We start from the raw sequence: 16,984 nt of genomic DNA, 5'->3' as shown, positions 1-16,984 counted from the left end.
TTCAATGGAAAAAGCCTACTGTATATGTACTTCTTTCAAAAGAAAATAATGGGATAAAATGAAGTTATTGCTACTGTTGATGTTTTAGAAACACCTTAATGTTGCCCAGTAGACAAACATGTATTTTTAAAACCAATGAGGAGGATGAGAATACTGCAGGAAATCCCGGAAAGTAGCCAGATTGCAATGGTGTTCATCTGATGAATACCAGGAATCCTGACTGTAGTTCTCCTTCCTGGCCTAAATGGGAAGGATCAAGTCCTTCTGGAACCTTCAATCAGACTTTATGAGCTGTACCTCCATCTTCACCAATTACTTGTTTTTATTTTGACCATATCTCTACCTTGTTGTCTAACATACTGAGTTTCTGCTAGGAAAATTTAGCAGCAGCTTAAATTATACAAGGCTGCAGGTTTCCAAGGGCTTATTATTTTTTTTTTTAGCAGACAAAGCTCGTTTTATTCAAATGATTCACATGTTATGACCCAGGCCACTATGTACAGACAAGAGGGAGGAGTTTTACTTGTTGGTCTCTTCCTCTTTGGACAGAGTCTTGATGATCTCCTCCTTCTTGGCCTGCAGGCGCTCTTCACGGCGCTTGCGTGCTTCCTTGGTCTTAGATCTGCGGGCCTCAGCCTGGTGAGCCAGGAGCTTCTTCCTGCCTTGTCTGCCTTCAGCTTGTGGATGTGTTCCATGAGAATCCCCTTCACCTTCAGGTACAGGCTGTGATACATGTGGCGGTCAATCTTCTTAGACTCACGGTATCTTCTCAGTAGCCACCGCAGAATCCTCATCCTCCTCATCCAGGTTGCCTTCTCGGGCATTCGGGCATTGGCTGTACCCTTTCGCTTACCTATGCCCATATGCCTGCCCTTCCGGCGGGCCAAGGTGTTTTTTCGGCATCTAGCTCGAGAACGGAGAGTCACGGGCTTGCGAATGATCAGCCCATCTTTGATCAGCTTCCGGATCTGCTGACAAGAGTTGGCGTTGGGGCTTTCATCAGTCTCATTGGGGTCCAACCAGACCTTCTTTTTGCCACAGCGGAGGACACTAGAGGCAAGCCTCTTCTGAAGCCTGAGCATACTCCTGGCTCCGGCCGCACTCCCAAGGGCTTATTTTTGTGTCCTGTTGAAGTCTAACAGCTTATGGCGCCGGCGGACAGGTGTGTGTCCCTGGGTGACGCTAACTAGTCTGGTCCCCTCGTGTTATTGCAGCTTCTTCCCCCATGCCGACTACAAGGTGATGAATTTTAAAATAAAAGTTTTACCCAAATGACCCTAAAAGTCTGTGAACATTTTCTGTTTAGCAACAGAAAGTATATCTTTTCTTTTTATTTTGTTAATGAAGACTTAAGTTTCCTGCCTATGAAAAACAAACAAACAAACAAACCTTCTGCGATGTCCCTATCGGCTGTTGAAAGAGGATGACTCCCCCGCTTTGACAGCTGAAAAGCTGCTGTGAGCAGTGGAAAGAGGTTGAAGACGATGGTAAAACCGCAGCCAAAGTACTGAGTCGCTGAGGGGTGGGCCTATGACCTCGTGAGTCCCCTGTCCATTTTCATGACACTGGGACATGTAAAAACTCCAGGTCCCTCCTCTTAAAAAATAAATGTCCACGCTAGGCCTTGGGACAGCTCACCTGTGTTTAACGTCCTGGCTGAACACCAGCTGGCTCAGGGCTCTCAGCGCTGTCTGCACACGGGAAGCCCCTGGGAAGCTTTAAAAACTCTCAGCGCCGCGTGGCACCCCAAACCAATTGGAACAGAATCTATGGGCTTGGGACCCTCCAGCAGTATTTTTAATGTTCCTCAAGTGAGTACAACATGCAGCTGAGTTTACGCCGGTATTGGCTTTCTGTCCGGGACAAGTCATTTCCACTGTCCTTACCTAGGGCTTTTCTACCTGTAAAATGGGATGTTTTAGATGTTCCAGTCTCTTCCAACGCGGGCCCAGGCTGCATCAGAGAAAAAGAAAATGGAGGTGTTGAGAGAAAGGGATTTCTGGGAGCCCCCTCGGTAAGCACAGTCCACGTCTGATGACTCGAGGGGCTCCTAACAGACAAGGAACATCGCCCTAGAGAGTGCCTGATCTCCTGGGCATCTGCGGAAGCAGAGAGCTCAGCCTGGTGCTGAGGTTTCCGATCTGACAGGACAAGGAAAGCAAAGTCAGCACAGTGACTTGCTGATTCGTCAGTCGGTGTCCTTCCCGCCAGGCCAATGCCCCAACCTGGCTTCAGCACGCTCCCCCCTGGGAACGCTGGGCCGCGGCTACGGCCGGTGGGCAGAGGAGAATCCCTGGCTGAGGCTGCTGATGCTGAGCGAGGAAGAGCCCGTGCAGGGAAGTCAGCATGAGCAATGTTCAGGTAGGGGAAAGAGGACTTGTGCGAGTGGGGACAACTCCGAAAGCAAACCGTGACTCCTCTGGGCCCTGAAGCCCAGACGGGATGGCTCCCCGGTGGCAGGAAGGCAGGCTGGCGAGCAGATGGAGAGGCAGGGCAGGCTCGTGCACTGCAGGAGCCAGGCTTCCCGCCGTGAGTGCTTCCACGCCCTCAGCAGAATCAGGGGAGGATTTTGAGATAGCAGGTTTCCCTCCACAGGGATGTCCAGAAAGCTCCGCTCTCAGCTGGCTGTTCTCCCAAAACGAGTGGTCTGTCCCACTCACTGGGAAGTGAATCCTGAACTGGTAAAGCCTTTCCGTTACATCCTGTCTTTCCCTGTGTGTCTCTGTGTCCCATGCTGAGGTCTGATTCATCCTCCATCTCCGCACCAAGCACAGCACTTTGCAAACGAGCAGCGCTTCATAACTCTTTTTCTTTCAACGCAATAGTAATTTGGGAAAATCACTGCAACTGGGGGGAGTCCAAGGAAATACAGGTGTGCAAATGGGGTGTAATAAAGTCATAAATGAAGTCAGGACAGGGCAGGGGCAGAGACTTCTCTTCCTCAGTTGCAGGATGCCATGGGCACACCTATATCATCAGGGATCCCTTTTGACACTAGAGCCATCTGTGTATGGATCTGTTAGTGCCACCAGTCTGTCTGCTTTTAGATGGCCATGTCCCAGCCCTCATCTTTTTAAATCAGGTATATATTAATACAAAGTTTCAGGGAGGACTGAGAATATTAGAACAGGAATGACATTAAACATCAGTATTCCAAAATAAACTTGGCTCTCACTTTAGACTCAATAATTGTGAAAATCTAACTTTTTAATACTAAGTTTTGATGGCATGGGGAATGCAAATGTATCATAAGCCCATAGAGAGAACAAGAAACAGAGTCCTTCTAAACAACACCAGTGCTACCACAGACACCGGGCAGCTGTCCTAAGAGGCTGGTACAGGAGTCCAGGAAAGACAAGGTGAGGGCTTAGCTATATGAGTGGAGAAGCAGGAGGAAGGACGGGGACTGAGAAGGGGCTGAGAAGCGGGAGGGCAGCAGCCACAACTGGAAGCCATCCATTCAGGCTTCCAAAGTCTATAGCACAGCAGCCATTAATTGGGATTCTCACAGATTTCCATCTGGGTAAAATCCTAAATTGGTGAGTCCTTGTTTGTTTAGAGATGGGGTCTTGCTATGTTGTCCAGGCTGATCTCGAACTCCTGGGCTCAAGTGATGCCCCCACCTCAGCTTTCCAAGTAGCTGGAAGTGCAGGCATGTGCCCACCACACCTGGCTCTAAGTTATTGAATAGTGTTATCACCTCTCACCCTTGGGACAGCCCTTCTAGGGCCTCTGAGCCACCCAGAGTGTCCCCCAGGGGGTCACACAGATACCAGGGAACATGTCATTGCCCCATATCACTTCTCTTAGGAAAAAAAGTTGAAATTTCCTATGAAAACATGGAAAAGTAGAACTGAAATGTTAAGCACACACCTGCATACTGAGAAGGTTTTCACCTCTGTACCTTTTTTTTCAAAGCACACCTACATTTCCATCGTTTCCTGTGTTTACTTCTCTCCCCAGGAGGATAGGGTCCAGGCCTTTCTTTCTTCTGACGGGCAGGGGTCTGGCCACCGTCACTGGGACAGCTGGATCTAAGTACCCCTCAACAGGCCAGATAACTGAGACCTACCTGGTTGCTTCACGCTTCCGCAAGGAATCCAGAGTCAGCACCATTGTTAAAAACACCAGTTGTTAAGGATGCAACCAACGGTGATTGGAGCAGGTGGGCTGTGTGGGCTGAGATGTCACACCTACAAAATCTGCAGAGAAAAAGAACTTCACTGTGCAGTTGACTGCGCTTTAAAACACACAGAGATGCGCGTTCACTGGGAGCCAAAAACAAAGAACGAGCGAGCCAGAAAGGGAGAGTGTCACCAGCACAAAGCAGCACGTTTCCCTGCTCTGACTTCAGAAATGCCAGAATGCAAAAATCTGAAATATGTGTTTCTGATTTCTTTGCTCTAGCTGTATAAGCTTCTGGGGGGTGGAGAACTTGACTTTCTCAGCTCAGCATCCTGAGCCTGCACATTGCCCGTGGGTACACAAAACACGCGGAATAAAGGAGAGAGGAGGAGAGGCTCAGAGAGAGACAGAGAAGGAGAGAGAGAAACACAAGGAGGGAAGGAGGGAGTGGTATTTCCTTCTTCCTTTCACAAAAGAATTCACCGCGTGGTCCCCTTAAATAGTGTGCTTACGGGGCCTGCTGGATGGCAGCTTAGAGACCATTAATTATCTGACACACCAAGCAAGAATCAGAAGACGAATTATAAAAATAGTTTCTATTTCTATAGCGGTTTCATACTTGCTTTCTCACTGGATTCTCAAATCTCCCCCGATTCCAGCTAAAGTATTTGAGGTTTCTTTTGCTTTTGACTAATACAGAAAAAAGTGAATGATGATATCTCACAATTTATTCCAATAAGCCATTGGAGAGTATAACTCAATTCACAAAAGTTTAGTCTGTTTTATTTATTCATTCATTTGATAAACATCTTCTAAGTCATCTTCTAATTGCTTACCATGTGCTAGGCTTTGTGCTGGGGGCCCATTTAGACTTGTAATTTGCAACATGTAATGCAAAGCATGATATTTTTTAAGTAATAGCTTTATTCTTTATCTTTGTAATCATATGTAAGTTACCTTTCTGGGTGCCTTAGCTTTATCACAGGGAAAGTAGGAGAGATGATACATACCTAAAGCATTAACAAGAGAGAAAGATAAAAAACAAACAAACAAACAAATAAAAACACCCTGTACTTGTTGGAAACATAGCAGGTACTGAGTAAAGCTTTTTTTTTTCTCTTTACTAATTCATAAATTAGGGCCAGATTAACTGTTATTGTAAAAGACATAAGTATCAGAATTGCAAAGGTCAGATATCTTTCTTCTTCAGCCAATGCAAAGTTGCTAAAGAAGCCAACACGTGCTCTGTCGTGTGCTGCTGAGCTCCGGGTGAATCTCGTTGCAGATGCTGTGAGGTTTCAAGGGACAGTTCTCCATGGGCCAGGCTCTTGAAAAAACAGTCTTAGAAGATGTAAGCTTTGAAATACACATGGAATCTGGGGAAGGTTCCTCCAGACAGGGAGGATGCAGGGCTTCCCTGGCACAGAGCTTGGCATGAGCAGAGTTCCCTCAGCAGCCGTGCCCCTGACCTCCGTCCTTGCAGTGGGTTTCCATTGCCTCCTTCATCATCACTCTCTAACAACAGGTGTTTGCTGGGAATCTCGTGTGTAAACCAGCTGTGGGTCAGGAGATAAAATCCAGTGGCATTTCCTCCTCATGAAGCACACGCCATGTTTTAAAATAAATGGATTTCAGTGTTGTTTATTTTACGGAGGAATTTGATATAGGAAATGTCTTTGTTGGCCACCCCCCAAACTCCAGATCATTGAATCATTCATTTTGTAACTTATTTATTAAACATACCACAAAGACCATATTAGGTTAAAAGCAATTTATAACTGAATTCTTTTCTGCTACTGCCTTTCAGACCTGCTCTATATTTTCTCTCTTTCTCACTGTACTGGTTAGGGTTCTCCAGAGAAACAGAACCAATAGGAGAAACAGAGAGATGATAGATAGATGATGATAGATAGACAGATAGATAATCATAACTGGCTCATATGATTGTGGAGGCTGAGAAGTCACACAACCTGCAGTCAGCAAGCTGGAGCACCAGGAAATCCAGTGGTGTAATTCAGTCCAAGTTCAAAGGCCTGAGAACCAGGAGCACCAATATGCACGGGCAGGAGAGGATTGATCCTGGTCAAACAGAGGATGAATGTGCCCTTCCTCTGCCTTTTCACTCTATTTGGGCCTCAACAAACTGGATGATGCCACTCACCCTAGTGAGGCCAGATCTTCCTTACTCGGTCTACTGACTCAAATGCGAGTCTCTTCCAGAAACTTCCCCACAGGCACAACCATAAGTAATATTTCACCAGCTATCTGGGCATCCCTTAGGCCAATCAGTTTGACATGTAAAATTAACCATCACACTCACCAATCAAACACTGTCCCATCATTTATCTGATCACTTAGATATTAACAAACACCCTCATTTCACATTTTTAGGGAAATTAGTCAATCCTAATATCAAAATTTCAGTCTTTAATCCAATATAAAGTTTTCTTTTTTCTCTCTGCTCCCAGTGCAGGCCAGACTTGTGTTTCTGAGGATGAGCAGTGGGAGAGACGCAAGGCTGCTCCCTCCAGCTCCTCTCCCAGTCAGCTTTTAGTTACTGATCTCCGCACGTTCCAAAAGAGAAAGAAGTGGTTAAACATGATGTTACCATTTTTGTTGAAACGAATTATAAATTAATGAATTATAAAATGCAACAGAATTTCAATAAAATGAATACGTCCACACAATGTACTTCTTTAATTCTAAAGCACGATCTTACATGAGATATATATATATATATATATATATATATATATATATATATATATAATTATGTGGAATTATAAATGAAATACATTGCAGTCTTGACTTCTACCATTGCCTTTCATCGTGGGCACCTTCTGTATAGGTGACTCTCAAATACTGGCCCTTCCCACGGAGCACAGCTGTGGGTTCCTGAGACACACCCAGCACTCTCCACGTCAACTTTCCACTAATGTAGGCCACATATCCTTCCTCTGACCCCTTCCAACTTTTCCTCCGGGCCTGTTTGGGGAAAACAAAAATGTTCTCTAAATTTAGCAGCTTCAACAAAACTTTGGAAACACAAAGTTTTCTTTATAATTATGTTAGTTCTTTCCAAGATGTAGGAATCTTAAAAGACTATTATTCCTATCTTTATATCAACAAGAAAAAGATAATCTGCAAAGTCACAACTTTTAATGAACCCATAAGAGAGCTAAGGTCTTAGAGGAGACAACCTGAAATATAAGAGAAGACTGGCACGTTTAAGAAACAGTGGAACACCAGCACTTGCTTACCTGAGACAGGTGCTGGCAATCACCAGCTGTCAACCAAGGTGTAACAAGTGACAGTAGAATACCTCCGGGAGGGTTATAGGAGATTAGAGAAAGAAGATCTCTGGAGCACAGCAAGAAGAGAAACCAAATCAAGACGGACCAGACATTCAAAATTTCTGACAAGCCAATTATCACCTTAAACACAAGTTAATGCTCAAAGAATTTGAATCCTACAGTGCATTATGATGGTATGGTTACCATAGCAACAAAAAGTCCCACACTCAGTTCAACTGAGTGACAAAGTAATCAACAAACTCATACTCTGAGATGAACAGAGCATTTGTAATGTGCATGTAATAAATAAACAGATGGACAAGTGAGTGGATGGATATAATCTATTTCCAAAACAGAGATATTAGAATAGTCTTTTTATTTTAAGTTTAGATCTTTAAAAAGTAAAGCGTTAGCTATCTGGAAAATTGCTCACGGAGGACATCTCAGCATCTCAACAAACGAATGAGGTCTTACTCTTCCATTTTCCGGGTGCATCCATGGGAGGACATATGAGTAGCAGTGGTGTATGCAACATCTGCCCTCCAAAATTGTGTTTCCTCTGAATATGACTTTTCAATGAGACAATATTGCACATTGAGAAAAGTGTAAGACTTGAAGTCAGCCAGAATCGTCCACCTTAAACAGGTTTCCACACCTCTTTGAGCTTTTATTTTCTTCTCTGAGAAATAGAGAAAATACCTACGTTATAGGGTTTGGCCTGGTAAGAATCTGGCCATAAATAAATAGCCCCGGCCAGAGTCTAGAACACGGAAGCTGACAGCAAAGGTATTCTCAGCACCAGTGTCCAGGCTCAATCCTCAGCACTTCCCTTGCTGTTCTCTACAGAACTCTCCCAAGTACTGGATAAGTAGCCGCTGACTCATGTTCACACTGGCGCTAGGAAGCAAAGCTTGTGGCACATGTTGCCACCCAGTGCAAGTAGCCTTATTGAAGCTATTTCACATTTCATCTGAATAATGCTGATTTCTTCCCAGGTGAAGAAAAATGCTGGCAATTTTTACTCACCCCTTTGGATTTAATTATGAAGCGACAAACACTCAAGTCTTTGTGCGGCTGCTCTGTGAAGAACTTTCTCCAGCCTCCCAAACACTCGCACAAAGCCTGTGGCGCTTGGGCTGGCCTGGCACTTCCCCAAGCCCGCACCTGCGTGGTTGCTGATGACTCCCCAGCCCTCAGCACTGCCGCTCCAGAGCTCGATCTGGGGGAACAGGGCTGTGCGTGTTTGTTATTTTTAACCACCCTGCTCCAAATACTGAAGGTCTCATTTTTCCCACATTGTTCTGGAGAGTTCATCGGCACTAATGGCTCTGTCCCTCAAGCGTCACAGTGGGAGTGCCCTTGCAAAGCAGAAGCAGATGAGATCCTGCACAGCCACCCTGTAGCCCAGCAGCCACCTGGCTCGCCCCTGCAAGGGCGACACAAGATGCTTCCCAAGGAGCCGAGTGCCAACAGCTGCTCCTGCATGGCTGCTTGGTGACCCCAAGCTGAGAACCCCAGGCATCAATCTCCAGGCAGGTCAGGCTGGGACCTGCCACCTCTGCCCTCCTCACACATGCATGTACACACTGACGCATGCATGGTGCACACACATGCAAACACCCTCCCTCACACACACATGGGTGCATTCATACCCATGCACATACATGCACACTCAATGCACACTCGCACATGCGCCCACACTCACACCACATACACACTCTGAAGCACACACTCCTGGGCTCGTCTCCAGTTGCAGTTTCCATGCAGGCCAGTTTTTCCTCAGGTGTATTAAGGACCTGTCACAGCTAGAAAATGTGTGCTCCTCATGTCTGTGCCCCAGACAACATTCTTCCAGGCAAGAAGCTAGGAGAGCAGAAAGGGGGTATTAAAATATGCACGTGATATAGCAGTGTTGGGAAAACATCCCCAGACTATGAGATGTCTCCAACAAGAGGTATGGCTTCCTGAGAGTCAAGTCAAAGTCTTTAACTTGATCTTCAGGGGCTCATGGCTCGGCCTCTGGCAGCTTCTCTGCCCCCTTCTCCTCACAGTGCTGCACACGCCTGCTCACCTGCTGTGAGTCCGACCTCTGCCAGGCACATTCTTAGCTACCACTTGGAGGGCTCGTGTTTTCTGTTGCACTCAGTGAACTCATAAGCATACTTCAAAGCCCAGCTCACGTGTGCTCCCTCTGTGTAGGGCTTTTCTCTTCACCCCTCCCCGCCCCACGGTGGGCAGGAGAAATCCTCCTCCCTGTACTCTCAGAAGCTACTGGGCTCTTCACTTTTCTCCATAACAAAGGTGCTGCAACACATTTAAATTGCCCTTGCCACTCATCCTACATTGGAGAAAAATGGGCCTTATAAAGGCTGGAGGAATTGTTCAAAGCCGCCTCACTTCTGAGTGGAAAAACCTGCATTTGGACTTACACATCCGGCTTCCGACACCAGTTCTCTTTCAGGATACCCTTTGCCTTTCTTCACTCCAACGGTGCTGAGTGGAAGCCTCTATGACAACGGATTGCAGGTGTTATACTTGGCTGTTCATGAGTGTCCCGTGTCCACACCCACGCCAGGCCCTGCACTGACTGGGAACAGGATCTGTGCTTCTGCATCACTACCCTGTGTCCCGTGGGGCTAAATATTGAGAAATGCTTGTCACCCCTGAGAACCAACCTTCTCTGTCACCGTAACAAGAACGTCTTGCACTAAGGCTCCTCCCACACTGTGAAGTAGCCTCACGCTTGCTCCTAAGGGGGGTACTGCGAGGGAGAGAATGAATAGTACTCACAGTCCACACATTTGCCTTGCACAGATGGAGAAACTGAGTCAGAGTGGTTGACCTGTTCAAGCAAACAACGCCAGGGAAAGACAGAGGAAAGGCCAACGCACCGGACCCCACTCCTGGTCCAGTGTCACTGCCCCTCGAGCAAGCTGCCTCCTGAGCGGCTCCGTGTGTGGTTTCACCAGAAGCACAAGGGGTTCGGAGCCGCAATGCACAGCGGTGGGCTCTGCGCTTCCCGCGTCAGGCTGTGCGGCTCTCAGCACTACCTGCCCGACGAGCTGCGTGCTTCCCTCCTCTGGCTCTGCCGTAGAAACACCGACTGCAGACGAGGTCACGCAATCTCATTCTCCATTTCCCTGAGACACATAAGTGCCCTTTCACCCTTTCTCTTTCCAGAGAATCTTAGCAGTGATGTAAGATTGCATTATGGAAAAAAAAATAGCTTCTTTATTAAATGCTGGCATGAATTAGCTTCTGAGCACGTTGGGGTCTGTGTCCTTCCAACCGTTAAAGGCTGATGGTTTCAAGCCTGGGCCTGTGAGGCGGCTGCCACCTCTTCCCACGTCTGTCTGCGTCCTTGCGCTTACGAGGCACCGCGTGCTGGGACGGGAAAGACAAAGCAGAGTGTGCGCGTGGGGTGCACACGCCGTCGGGAGGGTTGAGAGCGGACAGCAGGGACGGGGCTGAGCAAACTGACTTGCAACGAGGGGCCGGGACCTGCTTGGGAAAGGTTCTCTCCTGAGCAAGCACCAAGACTGACCAGCCAGGCTTGGTCCAAAAATACTGTGTACTGAGAGGGGAGAAAGACTGATTGTGTGAAGCCAAAAAATCTGAGCCACTACCCTTCGGATGTCAGAAAATTGCACCGCGGGACCCCTTGTAAGAGAATTAACACTGTAGAGAGCCCTTTGCTCAGCTCTCCCGGGGGAGCACATCTTCTAGGGGGGCAGCAGCTGGTCAGGTGCCCAAAGGGAGCAAAATGCAGCTCAAAGCTGCTGCTCCGAGTCCCAACAAAGACAGGCTAAGACGTCAGCCCGGGCTAGAGGGAGAAGAGGAGGACACTGCTTGCCCATCCCTGACTCCTTGCCCGTCTTCGGGAGGCTACAGAGGAAAAGAGAGGACCAATGACATAAGCAGCCTATGGGGACAGACAGCAGAGTGCCAGGCCTTCCTCGGGATGAAAGGAGGACTATCCCGTGACTCCTGTTAGGCCCTTCCCATCGCCACTGGGTGTTTGGGGCAATCTCTGCAGTGCAATAATGTGCAGAGACCCAGGATCAAGCCAGAGCCCTGGCCCGGAGCCCACCCACTTCCTATTCAGCATGGCCACCGCAGTCAACTTTTCTTGAATCAAACCACATCAAGGACAACATCAGCTGTGAGTGGGACCAGAGATCTGACCTGACACCAGCCCATGTTATGGAGCAGATACAATCTCCCTCTTTCACTCAGAAGACAGCCTACGAGTTACTGACCTCAAGGGTGTTCTACAAAATCTCTTAAACATTCAACAAATCTAAATATCTTTTGTTAGTCTTGAAAAGACAAACACCCCACTGGACATCCTCCGCCCACTGGCATAAGAACACAGCACTTCTCATGCCCAAGCCACGGACAACATGTCTTTTGAAATATTTTAAGTGAATTTCTATGTTTGGTTTAAAAATGGATAATCATAATAATCATCTTTGGTTTAAAGAAAATTCTGAATCTCATCACCTGAAAAACATGTATATGCTGCAGATCCTGGACCTGAAAGAAGACAGCAAGACAGCGTACCTTAGATTCTCACTGCACCTGAAGGGAACAGCAAAGTTGTTGGGGAGCTTGAGAAGACAATGATGGCCTCATTTTTTCTTACACTCAGAATTGTAGCTAGGATGAATACGCTGTACCTACCTTATATATGGAACACAATCAGCTGGGACCAACACAGCCTTGTGCAAACCAGCCTCCCATCCAACTGATAAAGTTTTCCTGGAGCACAGCCACGCCCACGGGTCTATGCATCCTCTGTGGTGCTTCCACAGGGTAGCAGCAGAGCTGAGCCGTTGTGACAGATTCTAGATAGAACGAAAAGCCGAACATATTTGCTATTTGGCCTTTATAGAAAAAGTTTGCCAGCACCTGCCATAAGCCATCAGAGTGTTGACTCACAGATGTTTTCAGCCATATCATGAGACAGTCAGCTGCCTGGCATCAAAGTCTTCAAGTCTGGGGGCCATCAATCAAGGACAGTAAAAGCAGGGTCCCCGTATCAGCACACCGGCCCCCAGCTAAGCAGAGGATGCCAGGCCCTCAGTCCTGCCAGCCGTGCTGTTTCCCGAGCACTTTTTGCCATGATCCCTACAACGACCTTCCTTCCAACTGTTTAAGATTTGTGGCTCAAAAGAAAATGGTCACCCCATCAATTATATGCATGTGATAAATTTACGTCACACAGTAGAATACTTTATCCTCCTAACTTAATTTATAATTGCTATTACTCTAGAAATGTTCTGATATTAAGAAATCTAAACTTAGGGGAAACCAGCATTTATTTAGGAGCCAACCATCAGGAAAGGTAATTTCATAATGTTTTCATTGTTGCACAAATCGAAAACAATCCTTTTTCTTGAGGGAAAAATTGAGGCTTGGAGTTTGGTAGTGTTCCCAGAGTTGCCCAGAAGTACATGGCACAGCCGGCCCTGGGAGCCTGGTCTGTGAGCTTCCAGAGGAGCCCTGGGGCCATTCCAGGCCGGTGGCCCTCTGCCGTGGGTCAAAACCCGCTCCCCAACTCATCACAGCCAAGGATTCCACCTCATCATCCCTGAAATGCCCGGGTGCTTCTTCGACACAAAGACAGAGTACTTGAAGGACTTAACCATTAATCAAGAGCCTCGTCCCAGCCTCCTCCTGACACGGAGCGTGGGACCCCTGCGGCTGACGGCCAGTGTGCGAGAGTTGATAGAATACCCACGCTGGTGGCGGTCACAGTCGGCTCTGCCAAGCAGAGACACCCGCCCTGGTTTGATGAGAGTGATGATTTTTAAAAGAACCTTGTTTGAAAAGAAACAAAGGGCATTTAACAGCCTGCTTTCTGATCCCAATCTGTCTCAAAGAAGGCACATTATAAAAACATTAGCACTCAGCTAAGGCTGAGGCAACCCCGGAATGGGTGGCGGGGATGGCAGAGGTGATTTATCAGAACCCAGGACCAGAGCTGCACACGAGCAATTCTCCAGAGTCCCGACGAGCTCAAGGCTTTGTGCCCACAAGGATCAGAGCCTGGCATCTCTGTGCACACGCGAGTCCCCTCCCCGTTAGGGCAAGTCTCAGGCCTGGCTTGGGCAGGGGATATGGGCTCAAGATTATGCTTCCAAAATGAGCAGATGGTGCGACCATGTTCCGTGCGCGAGAGAGATCACGCCCAGCTAACATGAGCATCTTGACAGAGCACCAAGTAACGCATTCATCAATCCTGACGTGGCATCTGACAGGCGCTGCCTGCTGGCCGCCACCCCTTCACAGCACGGCGAAACCTTCCAATTATTGAGGTCACAGATGTCAAAGCCTTCCTAGCACATATTCTAAAATGTCAAAATCACCCTTGGCATCTCTTTCTTTATCTCTCCGAGATAAATCCTTCCACTCTCGTCACATGTCCAAAGCTACCACGGGAGGTTGGATCTTCTTTGGAAAAATGAAAGGTATCCAACCTGAGCAGCCTCACCTGCACCTGGCCTTTCCCACCGGGACCATGGCTTCCCCTCCCTGCCTTCTCTCTGCTGAACACGCGCCTGTCCCCACAAAGGAAAGAGCCCTGGCCTGGGAACTAGAAACCCCAGATCCTACTGGCTGCTAGCCCACTAATTTTGCAAGTCTTGGTTTTACAAGCTTTAAAATAGAAATAATTGCTGCTGTTAAACCTGTCTTGCTGATATACAGGAAACATCAGAAGCACTCTGCAAAACATAAAACAATCTTTACCGAGACAAAATTTAATTCATTATGAATAAATAAAAGTACGCTGCTGATTCTCTGCCACTGGATGGAATTGTCCTCTTTTGCCCCTGACATCTCTCATGAGCTGGCAATAGTGAGACTCACGGGAACAGTCAGGTGAAAGCCGGCTGAGCCAGGAGCAGGTGCCGTGGACGGTGAGGTAGATACGCCCGAGCATGGGGAAAAGATGACAGTGTGGGAAGGAGGGGACAGAGGAGAGGTGCAGGTTGGGGGACACATGTCCAGGTGAAGGGTGGCTGTTCAGGAGAGCAGACTGAGACGCAGCTTCTGTGAACAGAGGTATGGAGAGGCCAGGAAGGAGAGCAGAGTGTGAGTGTGACACTGTGACAGGTAAGTAACTAAATCCATGGCCTTGGGGCACGGGCAAGATGTGCCTTCCTGGAGAGCCAGCCTGTGCCTTAAGGGTGGAACTTCTGTGCCAGATGAGGTGCCCCCAGCCTGGCCTGTGTCACCACATTTCTTGTAACACCAGCTTTGCTGTTGACACCAGGACAAGTCGGTCATCTTCGCATCTTCCTCTGCCACTGCCTTGTCCTCCCCACTGCTGAGTTCCTTGAAAGAAGCAGCCGTGTTCCCTGCCTGCACCTCCTCACTGCCCATCAGTGCTCGCCGCGGGTGACACAGCAAAGCTCACCAGCGAGCCACCAAGCACGGCACAGAGGACTCAGCCTGCGGCTCGCTGGGTTCCTCCCTCATGGGGTTCTGGTCGTCTGACCTCTCCTTCCCCCTTCTGCATGAGCTCCTCTTCCTCTCAAAGTAGCTGGTCCTCAGGAATGTATCCCTGCCACCCTTTTCCTGTCGTCTCATGGTGTGATAGCCTGGAGAATCGTGCAGAGCTCCACGGTTTCCATTCTATACGTGGGGGTGTGTTACATATATGCATGTGTGGCGAGTGTGCATGTGGGTGTATCCATGCCTGTACATGCACACACGCACACACACACTGAGGGCCTCCAAGTTTGTATTTCTGACCTGTGCTTTTCTCTTGAGATCCAGCATTGAATACTAAGTAGAGACCACATCTCGCTTTTGTATCATGATACCCTTGAAGATTAGCGTGTGTTTAGTATGTTAAGTACTTATAAATCTTTGTTGGAAGAAGGAAGGGAGGAAAGATGGAAGAAAAAGAAGGAAGGGAGGAAAGAGAGAGGAAGACGGAGGGAGGGAGGAGTGGAGGAAGGAAGGGCGGGAGAATCTGGGAAATGACTTCCTGCAGAGCTCTCCCCAAATGTCTCTCAGAAACCACGAGCTCAGTGTTTCCAAGACTGGCCTCATTTTGCCCACACCCCCCACCTCCTCCAGTACCTCTGTCCCATGAAATGCATATCACTTTTCCCGATGTCCCCGTCCTAGCTCTGGCATCACACCAGCTCCCTTCTGCTCACACTCCCCCCACCACCCCAGCAGATGGGTGGCCGGTTCCTAACCATCGCTCCATCTCCTCTGCTGCTGCCACAACACAGGCTCTTGTCACTTTCCTCCTAGAATCTGCTGTTATCATCTCAACCCCACCCACACTCAAGAAATCTCCCCAAGCTGACAAAGTCATCATTCCCACATCAACCCGGATCACGCCACTCCCCAGCCTCACACAGCTGCTGCCCTGGCTCCAAATGGCCCGGAGAACACTGTGCACACACCCAGTGTCACCCCCAGGCCGGCCAGGGCCCACACCGTGCCCGCCACCACACTGCGGCCTCACTTCCAATCTCGAGGTCCAGCTTCTTCCATGCCTCCATGCCTCGCCTCCACCCCTCTTTCCCTGGACATCCTTCCCTCCACCACCCTCGTGGCTCACTGCGCCTGCCATGGGCAGACTAACGCCCCCACACATCTCAATCCCTGGAACCTGTGGACATGTCACCTTACCTGGCAAGAGGGATTTTGCAGATGTGATTAAATTAAGGATCTTGAAATGGGGTGATTATCCAGGGTTACTTGGGTGAGCCCATTGTGGTCCCCACAGTCCTTATAAGAGGGGAGAGATGGGAGACAATGGACTAGCAGTTGGCATGTTGGGCTTTGAAGATACAGGAGGGGTCACAAGTCATGGAGTGGTCTGGAATGGTCTGTAGAATCTGGAAAAGGCAAGGGATTGATTCTCCCCAACCCTCCGAACCCAAAGGAACAGAGCTTTGCTGACACTCTGATTTTAGCCCATAAGATCCACTTCAGAGTCTGGCCTACAAAACTGTAAGATAATCAGTTTGTACTGCATTAATCCACTAAGTTTATAGCAAGTTGTTACAGCAACAATAGAAAATGAATACAGTACTCAAACTTCCCTTCAAATCACATATCTATGACACTTTATTTATGTATTTACTTTCTGACAAGGCTATTTCCTTGCATCACATCGGAAACTCCCTGAGGGCTGGAGACTGTTTCATCTTTGGATTCTCGACATGATACACTGTAGATATTTATCAAAACAGTAAATTAGTTAATGCACACAAGGTACACACCAAAAGTTCCAGTAGGTATTCAAATTGGTTAACTAACATAGTAAGTAGATAATACATAGAAGCAGACTTAATACTAAAAAACCATCTTAACTGAAAAATAATGAGTAAAGGAGTCCATAACAGTTGAGAGAGCCGAACTCCAATTCTGTCACCAACTACTGGGGGGAACTTGAGGAAAACATTCTTTGGGTCAATGTGTTACAAAGTAACGCTGTTGGATGATTCCATGATTTCTGGAATCATCCAACATTAAAAAAATTAATTATTTTCAAAGAAAAATCATGGTATAAGTTAATGTGAGTTAAATGTTAT

The 16,984-nt window shown here is 47.8% G+C and overlaps 1 pseudogene; it reads right to left on the bottom strand.

Annotated features, from left to right (window-relative positions):
- Positions 1-442: 442 nt before the first annotated feature.
- Positions 443-1,106, bottom strand: LOC123636406 (annotated as a pseudogene).
- Positions 1,107-16,984: the final 15,878 nt, after the last annotated feature.

This window comes from Lemur catta, chromosome 4 (genome assembly GCF_020740605.2).
Source record: "Lemur catta isolate mLemCat1 chromosome 4, mLemCat1.pri, whole genome shotgun sequence".
In the NCBI taxonomy this organism is placed as follows: Eukaryota; Metazoa; Chordata; class Mammalia; order Primates; family Lemuridae; genus Lemur; species Lemur catta.
This window is presented reverse-complemented; position numbering and strand designations above follow the sequence as displayed.